This window comes from Oncorhynchus mykiss, chromosome 22 (assembly GCF_013265735.2).
Source record: "Oncorhynchus mykiss isolate Arlee chromosome 22, USDA_OmykA_1.1, whole genome shotgun sequence".
Lineage (NCBI taxonomy): Eukaryota > Metazoa > Chordata > Actinopteri > Salmoniformes > Salmonidae > Oncorhynchus > Oncorhynchus mykiss.
The window spans coordinates 23,868,847-23,879,461 of record NC_048586.1 but is presented as its reverse complement, the minus strand read 5'-3'; positions in this window follow the sequence as shown (position 1 = coordinate 23,879,461).

Here is a 10,615-nt window from a genome sequence, read left to right as displayed (position 1 = left end):
AAGCACAGCCCCCACACCACTAGAGGGATATCTTCAACCACCAACTTACCATCCTGAGACAAGGCCGAGTATAGCCCACAAAGATCTCCGCCACGGCACAACCCAAGGGGGGGGGGGCAACCCAGACAGGAAGACCACGTCAGTGACTCAACCCACTCCAGTGACGCACCCCTCCTAGGGACAGCATGAAATATCACCAGTAAGCCAGTAAGCCCCTGTAATATGGTTAGAAGCAGAGAATCCCAGTGGAGAGAGGGGAACCGGCCAGGCAGAGACAGCAATGGCGATTCGTTGCTCCAGTGCCTTTCCGTTCACCTTCAAGCTCCTGGGCCAGACTACACTCAATCATAGGACCTACTGAAGAGATGACTTTTCAATAAAGACTTAAAGGTTGAGACCGAGTCTGCGTCTCTCACATGGGTAGGTAGACGATTCCATAAAAATGGAGCTCTATAGCAGAAAGCCCTGCTTCCAGCTGTGTGCTTAGAAATTATAGGGACAATTAGGAGGCCTGCGTCTTGTGACCATAGCGTACGTGTAGGTATGTACGGCAGGACCAAATCGGAAAGATAGGTATGAGCAAGCCCATGTAATGCTTTGTAGGTTAGCAGTAAAACCTTGAAATCAGCCCTTGCCTTAACAGGAAGCCAGTGTAGGGAGGCTAGCACTGGAGTAATATGATCACATTTTTGGGTTCTAGTCAGGATTCAAGCAGCCGTATTTAGCACTACCTGAAGTTTATTTAGTGCTTTATCCGGGTAACCAGAAAGTAGAGCATTGCAGTAGTCTAACTTAGAAGTGACAAAAGCATGGAATAATTTTTCCGCATTATTTTTGGACAGAAAATTGCAGATTTTTGCAATGTTACGTAGATGGAAAAAAACTGTCCTTGAAACAGTCTTGATATGTTCATCAAAAGAGAGATCAGGGTCCAGAGTAACACCGAGGTCCTTCACAGTTTTATTTGAGACGACTGTACAACCATCAAGATTAATTGTCAGATTCAACAGAAAATCTCTTTGTTTCTTGGGACCTAGAACAAGCATCTCTGTTTTGTCCGAGTTTAATAGTAGAAAGTTTGCGGCCATCCACTTCCTTATGGCCGAAACACAGGCTTCCAGCGAGGGAATTTACAGTTGATTTGTCAGAGGACAAACCATCCACAGAGACAAACTGATATCTTTCTGACAGATAAGATCTAAACCAGGCCAAAACTTGTCCGTGTAGACCAATTTGGGTTTCCAATCTCTCCAAAAGAATGTGGTGATCGATGGTATCAAAAGCAGCACTAAGGGCTAGGAGCACGAGGACAGTTGCAGAGCCTCGGTCTGACGCCATTAAAAGGTCATTTAGCACCTTCACAAGTGCAGCCTCAGTGCTATAATGGGGTCTAAAACCAGACTGAAGCATTTCATATACATTGTTTGTCTTCAGGAAGGCAATGAGTTGCTGCGCAACAGCCTTTTGTAAAAATCTTTAAAGGAATGGGAGATTCGATATAGGATGGTAGTTTTTTATATTTTCTGGGTCAAGGTTTGTTTTTTTCAAGAGAGGCTTTATTACTGCCCCTTTTAGTGAGTTTGGTACACCCCGTGGATAGAGAGCCGTTTATTATTTTCAACATAGGAGGGTCAAGCACAGGAAGCAGCTCTTTCAGTAGTTTAGTTGGAATAGGGTCCAGTATGCAGCTTGAAGGTTTAGAGGCCATGATTATTATAATCATTGTGTCAAGAGATATAGTACTAAAACACTTGAGCGTCTCTCTTGATCCTAGGTCCTGGCAGAGTTGTGCAGACTCAGGACAACTGAGCTTTGGAGGAATACGCAGATTTAAAGAGGAGTCCGTAATTTGCTTTCTAATGATCATGATCTTTTCCTCAAAGAAGTTCATGAATTTATTACTGCTGAAGTGAAAACTATCCTCTCTTGGGGAATGCTGCTTTTTAGTTAGCTTTAAGACAGTATCAAAAATACATTTTGGACTGTTCTTATTTTCCTCAATTAAGTGTTCAACTGGCAAGTGTCTTCACTGACATTTTCAACCTGTCCCTGGCCGAGTCTGTAATCCCTACATGTTTGAAGCAGACCACCATAGTCCCTGTGCCCAAGAACACCAAGGTAGCCTGCCTAAATGACCACTGACCAGTAGCACTCGCGTCTGTAGTTATGAAGTGCTTTGAAAGGCTGGACATGGCTCACAACGACATCATCATCCCAAAATCCCTAGACCCACTCCAATTTGCATACCGCCTCAACAGATCCACAGATAACGCAATCTCTATTGCACTCAACAATGCCCTTTCCCACCTGGACAAAAGGAGCACCTACGTGAGAATGCTGTTCATTGACTACAGCTCAGTGTTCAACACCATAATGCCCTCAAAGCTCATCACTAAGCTAAGGACCCTGGAACTTAACACCTCCCTCTGCAACTGGATCCTGGACTTCCTGACGGGGCGCCCACAGGTGGTAAGGGTAGGCAACAACACATCTGCCATGCTTGTCCTCAACACAGGGGCTACTCAGGGGTGCATGCTCAGTCCCCTCCTGTACTCCCTGTTCACCCATGACTGCGTGGCCAAGTACGACTTCAACACCATCATTAAGTTTGCAGACAACACAGCGGTGGTAGGCCTGATCACCGACAACGATGAGACAGCCTATAGGGAGGAGGCCAAAGACCTGGAAGTGTGGTGCCAGAACAACAACCTCTCCCTCAACATGATCAAGACAAAGGAGATGATCGTAGACTACAGGAAAAGGAGGGCAGAGCACGTCCCCATTCTAATCGAGAGCAGGTTGAGAGCTTCAAGTTCCTTGGTGTCCACATCACCAACAAACTATCATGGTCCAAACACACCAAGACAGTTGTGAAGAGTGCACGACAACGCCTATTCCCCCTCACGAGACTTAAAAGATTTGGCATGGGTCCTCAGATCCTCAAAAAGTTCTACAGCTGTACCATCGAGAGTATCCTGACTGGTTGCATCACCGCCTGGTATGGCAACTGCTCTGCTTCCGACCGCAAGACGCTACAGAGGGTAGTGCGTATGGCCCAGTACATCAAGGGGACAAGATTCCTGCCATCCAGGACCTCTATACCAGGCGGTGTCAAAGGAAGGACCTAAAATGGCCAAAGACTCCAGCCACACTAGTCATATACTATTCATACACTAAACTCGCCCTTAACCCGGACGATGCTGGACCAATTGTGCGCCGCCTCATGGGTCTCCCGGTCACGGCCGGCTGCAATACAGCCCGGGATCGAACCCAGATATGTAGCCTTTAGACCGCTGCGCCACTCAGGAGGCCCAAATGGCTTCTTAACAGCTTCTACCCCCAAGCCATAAGCTGCTGAACAGCTAATCAAATTCCTACCTGGACTATTTGCATTGTCCCCCCCTTTTTTTACCCTGCTGCTACTTGATGTTTTATCTATGCATAGTCATTTTACCCCTACCTACATGTACATTTTACCTCGAGTAACCTGTACCCCCGCACATTGACTCTGCACATTGACTCGGTACCAGTACCCCCTGTATGTAACCTCATTATTGTTATTTTATTATTGCTCTTTTATTTTTTACTTTAGTTTATTTAGTAAATATTTTTCTTAAAACTGCATTGTTGGTTAAGGGCCTGTAAGTAAGTATTTCACGGTACAACACCTGTTGTATTCGGCACATAATTTGATTTGATCCCTACTGGAGATAAGAGGGACCTTGTGGTTATATAGCCCTTCGTACATCAGCTGATATCTCACAGTGCTGTACAGAAACCCAGCCTAAAACCCCAAACAGCAAGCAATGCAGGTGTAGAAGCACGGTGGCTAGGAAAAACTCCCTAGAAAGGCCAAAACCTAGGAAGAAACCTAGAGAGGAACCAGGCTATGTGGGGTGGCCAGTCCTCTTCTGGCTGTGCCGGGTGGAGATTATAACAGAACATGGCCAAGATGTTCAAATGTTCATAAATGACCAACATGGTCAAATAATACTAATCACAGGCAGAACAGTTGAAACTGGAGCAGCAGCACGGCCAGGTGGACTGGGGACAGCAAGGAGTCATCATGTCAGGTGGTCCTGAGGCATGGTCCTAGGGCTCAGGTCCTCCGAGAGAGAGAAAGAAAGAGAGAAAGAGAGAATTAGAGAGGACATACTTAAATTCACACACAGAAGTACTCCAGATATAACAAACTGACCCTAGCCCCCCGACACATAAACTACTGCAGCATACATACTGGAGGCTGAGACAGGAGGGGTCAGGAGACACTGTGGCCCCATCCGAGGACACCCCCGGACAGGGCCAAACAGGAAGGATATAACTCCACCCACTTTGCCAAAGCACAGCCCCCACACCACTAGAGGGATATCTTCAACGACCAACTTACCATCATGAGACAAGGCCGAGTATAGCCCACAAAGATCTCCGCCACGGCACAACCCAAGGGGGGGGCGCCAACCCAGACAGGAAGATCACATCAGTGACTCAACCCACTCAAGTGACGCACCCCTCCTAGGGACGGTATGAAAGAGCCCTAGTAAGCCAGTGACTCAGCCCCTGTAATAGGGTTAGAGGCAGAGAATCCCAGTGGAAAGAGGGGAACCGGCCAGGCAGAGACAGCAAGGGCGGTTCGTTGCTCTAGAGCCTTTCCGTTCACCTTCCCACTCCTGGGCCAGACTACACTCAATCATATGACCCACTGAAGAGATGAGTCTTCAGTAAAGACTTAAAGGTTGAGACAGAGTTTGCATCTCTCACATGGGTAGGCAGACCATTCCATAAAAATGGAGCTCTATAGCAGAAAGCCCTGCCTCAGCTGTTTGCTTAGAAATTCTAGGGACAATTAGGAGGCCTGCGTCTTGTGACCGTAGCGTACGTGTAGGTATGTACGGCAGGACCAAATCAGAGATAGGTAGGAGCAAGCCCATGTAATGCTTTGTAGGTTAGCAGTAAAACCTTGAAATCAGCCCTTGCCTTGACAGAAAGCCAGTGTAGGGAGGCTTTCACTGGAGTAATATGATAAAATGTTTGGGTTCTAGTCAGGATTCTAGCAGCCGTATTTAGCACTAACTGAAGTTTATTTAGTGCTTTATTCGGGTAGACGGAAAGTAGAGCATTGCAGTAGTCTAACCTAGAAGTGACAAAAGCATGGATTAATTTTTGCATCATTAATTTTTGCATCATCATAATTTCTGCATCATTTTTGGACAGAAAGTTTGCAGATTTTTGCAATGTTACGTAGATGGAAAAAAGCTGTCCTTGAAACAGTCTTGATATGTTCTTCAAAAGAGAGATCAGGGTCCAAAGTAACGCCGAGGTCCTTCACAGTTTTATTTGAGATGACTGTACAACCATTAAGATTAATTGTCAGATTCAACAGAAGATCTCTTTGTTTCTTGGGACCTAGAACAAGCATCTCTGTTTTGTTCGAGTTTAAAAGTAGAAAGTTTGCCAGCCATCCACTTCCTTATGTCTGAAACACATTCTTCTAGCGAGGGCAATTTTGGGGCTTCACCATGTTTCATTGAAATGTAATGTCAACTCCTGGTGCTTCATCGTTTTGGTCATCAGCAGCAGGGATGTAATTTCTGTCTTTTCAGATCTTCTTTTAGGCCCTGTGTCACACTAAAGAGGAGGAATGCCTCTTCGTTTTCAGAACCTTCAACCTTCATACATTGTTGTTATGCTACTTTACTTTGCCATTGGATTAGCGTTATTTGCCAATGCGGGTATTGAGTGTCTGTAGGCCTATGCAACAGCCCTAATTTAGACAGACACAATCCATCATTGGTGGTGTCATTGAAAAATCACCCACCGGGCAAAAACTGGTTGAATCAACGCTGTATCCACCGTCATTTCAACAAAGAAATTCTATGAGATGACGTTGAATCATGGAAAATGGATTGGATTGGAAAAAAGTCATCAACGTTAAGGAATTTAGTATTTCTTTCACCCAACTTTGAACCTAAATGACGTGGTGACATGCTATGTTTATTTCACATTGAATTCACGTTAGTTGACAACTCAACCAAATGAAAATCAAAACTAGATGTTGAACTGACGTCTGTGCCCAGTAGGCAGTGATTCCCAACTTGTTCTTCATGTGAATTAAATGCATAAGTCAAATAACTTTTACTTTGTTACATACTTTTATTATGCCTCTGTAGAGACATTTTCTCTATGATCTTTTTTTATGGCCCTTGTATATCGAACTACTCAATGTATGCTGAAGTTGTCCTCAGGATTGCACAAACAGGCTTGTCTGGGCAGAGAGAGTGAATTTTATGTTCTAATGACAGTTCCCTCAACAATACTGGACACGCAGGGATTTTTCCCATGTCCCACGTCACTGTTCCAACAGATGATCAAACTATACAAACCAGGAAGTGGCTAACACTCTCACATCCACCTTTTCAAATTTGACTCTTGGATAGTATCTTAAACATAGACCATAGTCTCTCAAGAGATGCATTTGATCATGAAACTGCCAGGACATATACAAATACATCTGCCAAGGATGTATAGATTTTAAGTTATTATTAGTGGAATATTTAGATTTAAAGCACATAGTAGATGTACAGTATGATGATCCAGTTAATACAATCTATGGCCTTTAGCCCATAGAAACGCTTTGAATAACGCATTTATAAATGGCAAAAAAAGACAGTCAAAAAATAAATCACAAGGAATAAGGTTTTGAAGTGTCTGACCTATATCTAGGAGATAAAAGAAATCTCAGGACATATTTTTGTTTTTTTGGACATATATTTAACTCCTTATTTTTGTTAGCACAAAACTACCGCCACACTTGCATTAATTTGTATGGGTTACATTCAGACGAGTCCCGTGACACTTGTGGAATTCATAGAGCAAAACAGATGATTTATTATGTTACTTAGATTGGGTGCGTCAATAGACTTAAGGGGACGCCTTTGATTACTATAACACACAGATAACCTATTATCAGTATGGGTGTGCCCGGCGCTCTGTGTACAATATATAGCTACATTGTTTAATATCTATCAATCAGACACACATGCCCATTAAAATAATAGTAGGCTATAGATACAACTATATCTATAAAACTTGTGACTAAAATGTATAGAGAGCTCCTTCTTTTGCAGCTTTTAGTCCATAGTATTGCTTAACTTGAAACCTTTATCTTTGTGAACAAGAATACAATATACCCATTTACTCTAGTTGAAACCATGCCCAAAAAAGCTCAGCAAGGTTGATTTGGGACGATGATTAGGCTGAGCTACCCACGGCATGACTGCATACGGATGGAATGCCACAAAAAAGTATATATCTAGTGGAAAATATGTATTAACTGTATCAACTCTTGCAAAGAGTAAATCGTTAAGGCCGTCATTGTAAATAAGAATGTTCTGAACAGACTTGCCTAGTTAACCTTCATTTAACTAAGATAAAAAATAAAAATATAATCATTGTGACAGAGGTCATCTTAGATAGAGGGATGATTAGAATGTATCATTGAACAAGCATTTGTCATTTAATATAATTTATTATGGAATTTAATATAGTGTTCCCTTCCTTAGAGTCTAAGACAATGGGGGGGGGGGGGGGGGCTCTGCACGCCTATGTAGATATTCCACCCCAAAATTTTAAAAAATCTGCCGTTTCCAGCTACATGTCATTTACAACATTAACAATGTCTACACTGTATTTCTGATCAATTTGATGTTGTTTTAAATTGACAAAATATTGCTTTTCTTTCAAAAACAAGGACATTTCTGAATGACCTCAAACCTTTGAACGGTAGTGTCTGTGTATATATTTATACACACTGCTCAAAAAAATAAAGCGAACACTTAAACAACACAATGTAATCCCAAGTCAATCACATGTCTGTGAAATCAAACTGTCCACTTAGGAAGCAACACTGATTGACAATACATTTCACCTGCTGTTGTGCAAATGGAATAGACAACAGGTGGAAATTATAGGCAATTAGCAAGACACTCCCAATAAAGGAGTGGTTCTGCAGGTGGTGACCACAGACCACTTCTCAGTTCCTATGCTTCCTGGCTGATGTTTTGGTCACTTTTGAATGCTGGCGGTGCTTTCACTCTAGTGGTAGCATGAGACGGAGTCTACAACCCACCAAGTGGCTCAGGTAGTGCAGCTCATCCAGGATGGCACATCAATGCGAGCTGTGGCAAGAAGGTTTGCTGTGTCTGTCAGCGTAGTGTCCAGAGCATGGAGGCGCTACCAGGAGACAGCCCAGTATATCAGGAGACGTGGAGGAGGCCGTAGGAGGGCAACAACCCAGCAGCAGGACCGCCAACTCCGCCTTTGTGCAAGGAGGAGCATTGCCAGAGCCCTGCAAAATGACCTCCAGCAGGCCACAAATGTGAATGTGTCTGCTCAAACGGTCAGAAACAGACTCCATGAGGGTGGTATGAGGGCCTGACATCCACAGGTGGGGGTTGTGCTTACAGCCCAACACCGTGCAGGACGTTTGGCATTTGCCAGAGAACACCAAGATTGGCAAATTCGCCACTGGCACCCTGTGCTCTTCACAGATGAAAGCAGGTTCACACTGAGCACATGTAACAGACGTGACAGAGTCTGGAGACGCTGTGGAGAACGTTCTGCTGCCTGCAACAAGCTCCAGCATGACAGGTTTGGCGGTGGGTCAGTCATGGTGTGGGGTGGCATTTCTTTGGGGGGCCGCACAGCCCTCCATGTGCTCGCCAGAGGTAGCCTGACTGCCATTAGGTACCGAGATGAGATCCTCAGACCCCTTGTGAGACCATATGCTGGTGCGGTTGGCCCTGGGTTCCTCCTAATGCAAGACAATGCTAGACCTCATGTGGCTGGAGTGTGTCAGCAGTTCCTGCAAGAGGAAGGCATTGATGCTATGGACTGGCCCGCCCGTTCCCCAGACCTGAATCCAATTGAGCACATCTGGGACATCATGTCTCACTCCATCCACCAACGCCACGTTGCACCACAGACTGTCCAGGAGTTGTCCAACTCTGTCCAACTCATCAGGAGCATGCCCAGGCATTGTAGGGAGGTCATACAGGCACGTGGAGGCCACACACACTACTGAGCCTCATTTTGACTTGTTTTAAGGACATTACATCAAAGTTGGATCAGCCTGTAGTGTGGTTTTCCACTTTAATTTTGAGTGTGACTCCAAATCCAGACCTCCATGGGTTGATAAATTTGATTTCCATTGATAATTTTTGTGTGATTTTGTTGTCAGCACATTCAACTATGTAAAGAAAAAAGTATTTAATAAGAATATTTCATTCATTCAGATCTAGGATGTGTTATTTTAGTGTTCCCTTTATTTTTTGGGGCAGTATATATATATAAAAATAAAACACAATACCAGTCAAAAGTTTGGACACACTTACTCATTCAAGGATTTTTTTATTATTTTTACTATTTTCTACATTGTAGAATAGTAGCGAAGACATCAAAACTATGAAATAACACATATGGAATCATGTAGTAACCAAAAAAAGTGTTAAATCTAAATATATTTGAGATTCTTCAAAGTAGCCACCCTTTTCCTTGATGACAGCTTTGCACGCTCTTGGCATTCAGGAGGTAGTCACCTGGAATGCATTTCAATTAACAGGTGTGCCTTGTTAAACGTTATTTTGTGGAATTTCTTTCCTTCTTAATGTGTTTGAGCCAATCAGTTGTGTTGTGACAAGGAAGGGGTGGTATACAGAAGATAGGCCTATTTGGTAAAAGACCACGTCCATATTATGACAAGAACAGCTCAAATAAGCAAAGAGAAACGTCAGTCCATTATTACTTTAAGACATGAAGTTCAGTCAATCTGGAAAATTTCAATAACTTTGAGTTTCTTCAAGTGTAGTCGCAAAAACAATCCAGCTCTATGATGAAACTGGCTCTCATGAGGACCGCCACAGGAATGGAAAACCCCAAGTTATCTCTGCTGCAGAGGATACGTTCATTAGAATTACCAGCCTCAGAAATCGCAGCCCAAGAGTTCAAGTAACAGACACATTTCAACATCAACTGTTCAGAGGAGACTGGGTGATTCAGGCCTTCATGGTCAAATTGCTGCAAAGAAAACACTACCAAATGACACCAATAAGAAGAATAAACTTTCTTGGCTCAAGAAACATGAGCAATGGACATTAGACCAGTGGAAATTTGTCCTTTGGTCTGGAGTCCAAATTTCTGGGGTCCAACCGCCATGTCTTTGTGAGACGTGGTGCGAGTGAACAGATGATCTGTGCAGGTGTATTTCCCACTGTAAAGCATGGAGGTGGTGTGGGGTGATTTGCTGGTGACACTGTGATTTATTTAGAATTCAAGGCACACTTAACCAGCATGGCTACCGCAGCATTCTGCAGCGTTACACCATCCCATCTGGTTTGGGCTTAGTGGGACTATCATTAGTTTTTCAACAGGACAATGAACCAACACACCTCCAGGCTGTGTAAGGGCTATTTGACCAAGGAGAGTGATGGAGAGCTGCATCAGATGACCTGGCCTCCATAATCCCCCAACCTCAACCTGCTGGCTTGCCTCCCCACCACAGAAAGCACTGAGCTGGGCTGAAACACCTGCATTTGGGAGCTGCCTTACTCAAGAAAACAAA